This window comes from Spermophilus citellus (assembly GCF_964194105.1).
Source record: "Spermophilus citellus genome assembly, chromosome: 7".
In the NCBI taxonomy this organism is placed as follows: Eukaryota; Metazoa; Chordata; class Mammalia; order Rodentia; family Sciuridae; genus Spermophilus; species Spermophilus citellus.
The window spans coordinates 88,927,370-88,931,724 of record NC_138188.1 but is presented as its reverse complement, the minus strand read 5'-3'; the positions used below and the strand labels follow the sequence as shown (position 1 = coordinate 88,931,724).

The window sequence follows — 4,355 nt, the reverse complement described above, 5'->3', positions numbered from 1 at the left end:
ATACTTCTGAAATCCAGAGGATCATTAGAAACTAATTTTATAATTTGTACTCCATTGAACTGTAAAATCTAGTAGACATTGGTAGATTTCTAAACATATATGATCTGCCCAAATTGAACCAGGAAGATATAGAAAGCCAAAATAGACCAATATACAAGTAATGATATTGAAACAGCAATTAAAAGCCTTCCAACAAAGAAAAGCTCAGGACAAGATGGATTCTCAGCAGAGTTATACCAGACCTTTAAAGAAGAACTAACCCCAGGCTATTTTAAATTATTCCATGAAATTGAAATAGAAGGAACACTCTCCAAAATATTATATAAAACCAGTATAACCCTGATTCTAATAACATAGACCCATCTAGACAATAAAAGTATAGCCCAAATCTCTGATAACAGATGCAAAACTTCCTTAACAAAATATCAGCAAACTGTATTAAATAACATATTAAAAGAATAATAAACCATGATCAAGTGAGCTTCATCCCAGGGATGCTAGCTGGTTCAACAAATGCAAATGAATTATTTGATCAAATCAATATGCAGAAATATATGCAGAAAAGGTCTTTGATAAAATACATCAACTATTCATGGTAAACACACTGCAAAAACTTGGAATAGAAGGATACTACCTCAACATTATAAAGGTTATACACAAGAAACACATAGCCAATGCAATACTGAATAGAGAAACACCAAAAACTTTTCCTCTAAAATCAGAAACAGTTAAGGTTGTCCACTTTCACCACTTTTATTCAATATATGTTTTAATCTGGGCGTGGCAGCACATACTTGTAATCCCAGCACCTCCAGAGGCTGAGGCAGGAGGATTGCAAGTTCAAAGCTAGCCTTGGGAAAGAGTGAGCCACTAAGCAACTCAGTGAGACCCTGTCTCTAAATAAATTACAAAATAGGCCTGGGGATGTGGTTCAGTTTCTGAGTAGCCCTGAGTTCAATCCTTGGTACCAACACCCTCCCCCAATACACACACACACACACACACACACACACACACACACATACACACACACATACACAAGAACTAAGCATATATATATATATAAACTATAGAACTATACATATATGTATACATAGTTTCTCTATATTTCAGTAGTGATTTGGCTGAGAAACAATTCAGGAAAACCACCCCTTCAGAGTAGACTTTAAAAGAAAAAAGAAAAGAAAACTGGGAAATTATTCTAACCAAGACTATAGAATTCTGAAGAAAGAAATAAAAGATGACTTCAGAAGATGGACACACCTCACTTGTTCTTGGATAGGCAGAATAATATAATCAAAACAGTCATATGATCAAAAGCAATATATGCATTCAATGTAGTCCCCATAAAACTAGAACAAAACTCACAGAACAATAAAAAACAGTCCTAAAATTCACTTGGAATAATGAGAGACCTGGAATAGTCAAAGCAATTCTGAGCAAGAAAAGTGATGCAGGAGGCATCACAACATCCAAACTCAAATTATACTATCGAATTATAGTAGCAAAAATAGCATGGTATTGGCATCAGAATAGACCATGAAAACCAATGGAATTGTACAGAAGGCAAAGACACAAACTCTAATTTATATAGCTATCAGATACTTAACAATGGTGCAAAGAATATACATTGGACAGCCTTTTAAACAAATGGTGCTAAGAAAACTGCATATCTACATGAATTTTGATCCCTGTTTTTCACCCTGCACAAAAGTCAAATCAAAATATTTCTGATACTTATAAATTAGGCCAGAAACCTTGCAACTACTAGAAGAAAACATAGAATTAACACTCCATCCTATATCTACAGGCACTTACTTTCTCAGCAATTATCATAAAGCTCAAGAAATAAAACCAAGAATCAATAAGTGGGATGGCATCAAATTGATAAGGTTTTGAACATCAAAGGAAAAAAAATAAGTGAAGAGAGAGCCTATGAAATGGGATAAACTCTTTGCCAGCTATTCCTCTGATAGGGGTCTTATATCCAGAATCTGTAAAGAATTCAAAAAAGAAAACAAATAGCTCTATAATCTACCATTCTCTGTCCCCTAATAAGTCTCTGGCTTCCAAGTTTCCTTCTGTTTTTCTCACAGGTTCAATTCTGCTCGCTGGTCCACCCTTGAGAGGAACCATGGACACAGAGTCCACAGCCACTGCTGCCATCACCTTGGAACTGGTTTCCACTGACAAGATTGAATATGCTCTAGCTCTTTCTACCTCTGCAAATAAAGTGAGGAACCTAGATGTGACTAGTTAAGTTAAAAAATTATTGGGATTAGGACAGAAACATCTGGTGGTGGGTGATAATCCAGCAGCAGAAAAGCATTCTAGGAAGCAGCCAGCCTTTTAGGTAAGAGGTATGGAGAAACTAATGAATGTGGAGAAGACTTCTTTTTCTATGGAAAATCACAATTTTAATCTTCAAGAATGGAGAATGATGTGTTGGGAAATGCCTTGGAAGGTGTGCATGTTGGAAGAGGAAGAAGGAGAAAAAACAGAAGATGAATCTCTGGTAGAAAATAATGATAACATAGATGAAACTGAAGTCTCAGAAGTGGAGGTTAAAGAAAATGAAAAGGCAGAAGAAACACCAAACGAAACAATTCTTGAAAATAGTCTCTCCAAGAAAATTAAGGAAAGGAGATTGGGAATCTAGAGCTTCTTGAGATATGTTGGACTTAGCAAAGATCATTTTTAAAAGCCAATAAACAAAAGAATCCCAGCTTTATGCTTCTCAGGAACATATTAAACTTGGAGAAGTTTATGTTGAATCTGAGAATTATATCCAGGCTATGGAGGTGTTCCAGACTTTCCTAAACCTGCAAGAGCAGTGTCTTGAAGCCCATGATTGTCTTCTTGCAGAGACTCACTACCAGCTGAGTTTTGCCTATGGCTATAACTCTCAGTGTGATGAGGCATTGGCACAGTTCAACAGATCTATTGAAGCCATTGAGAAGAGAATGGCTGTACTAAATGAACAAATGAAAGAGGCTGAAGGACCACCTACTGAATGTGAGAAAGAAATTGAGGAGTTGAGGAATTACTACCTGAAATTACAGAAAAGATAGAAGATGCAAAAGATTCCCAGCCTAGTGGGAAATGTAGCTGAATTGGCTCTGAAAGCTACTCTGGTGGGGAGCTCTAGTCCAGGTTTCACTTGTAGTGGAGGAGATGCTTTAATTTCCATGATTGACAGTAGAAAATCAACAGATAGTGCTTCCTCATCAAATTGTGTAACTGATATTTCCCACTTTTTTAGAAAGAAGAGGAAACCAGAGGAAGAGAGTCCCCGGAAAGATGATGCAAAGGAAATCAAACAGAAGCAAGAAGTGAATGGAGGCAGTGGGGATCCTATCCCCAGTGGAAATGAAGTTTCCAAAAACATGGAGGAAGAAGAGGCTGAGAATTAGGCAGAAAGCCTGGCAGCAATGGAGGAGACAGTGGAGGCTGGAGCTATAATTGAAAGCACTGCGTGTTGAGAGGGAAAAGCGCCTTCCTCCCAAGAGAAAGTGTTTTTGTATATGGTTTTGTTTTTTTTTCCACTTTGGGGGATTCTTTTTTTTTTTATAACTTCAGTGAAGATTGTAAACAAAAGAAGAAGAAAAAATATCCCAATTGATAAATGGGCATAAGTTCTAAACAGAAACTTCTCAAAAGAAGAAACACAAATGGCCAAGAAATATATCTAAAAAAAATGTTCATTATCTCTAGCAGTTAGGGAAAAGCTAATAAAAGTTACACTAAGGTTTCATCTCACTTTAGTCAGAATGGCAATTATTAAGAACAAGTAATAATAAATGTTGGCGAGGATGTGGAGAAAAAGGAAACTCTTATACTGTTGTTGGGACTGAAAATTAGTTCAACCATACTGGAAAGCAGTATGGAAATCCCTCCAAAAACTAGCAATGAAACCACCATATGACCAAGATACTTCACTTGGTATTTATCAAAAAGATCTAAAATTAGCATTCCATAGAGGTACAACGATGTCAATGTTTATAGCAGCACCAATCACAATAAACAAGTTATGGAATCAACCCAGGTGTCTGTAACTATTACTGGATTAAGAAAATGTGGTTTAAATATACATTCATACAAGAGAGTTTTACTCAGCCTCAAAGAAGACTGAAAGGGTGTCTTTAACCAACAAATGAACAGAAATGGAGAATATCACACTAAAGGAAATAAACCAGATTCGGAAAACCAAAGGTTGAATATTTTCTCTCCCATGGGAAAGCTAGAGCAAAAAATGGGAAGGAAGATAGCTGGGGATCAGATATCATATAAACACAGGAGGATTAGTAGAATAGAAAAAGGAGGATGAGAGTGAGAGGGGAAGGAAAGGAAAGGAA

General features: G+C 36.4%; 1 pseudogene across 1 annotated transcript; it reads left to right on the top strand.

Moving 5' to 3' along the window:
* Nucleotides 1-2,134: 2,134 nt before the first annotated feature.
* LOC308653226 (nuclear autoantigenic sperm protein-like) lies at nt 2,135-3,482 on the top strand (annotated as a pseudogene). The gene is made up of 2 exons: nt 2,135-2,360; nt 2,430-3,482. The product of its transcript is annotated as a nuclear autoantigenic sperm protein-like (transcript).
* The last annotated feature ends 873 nt before the right edge of the window (nt 3,483-4,355 follow it).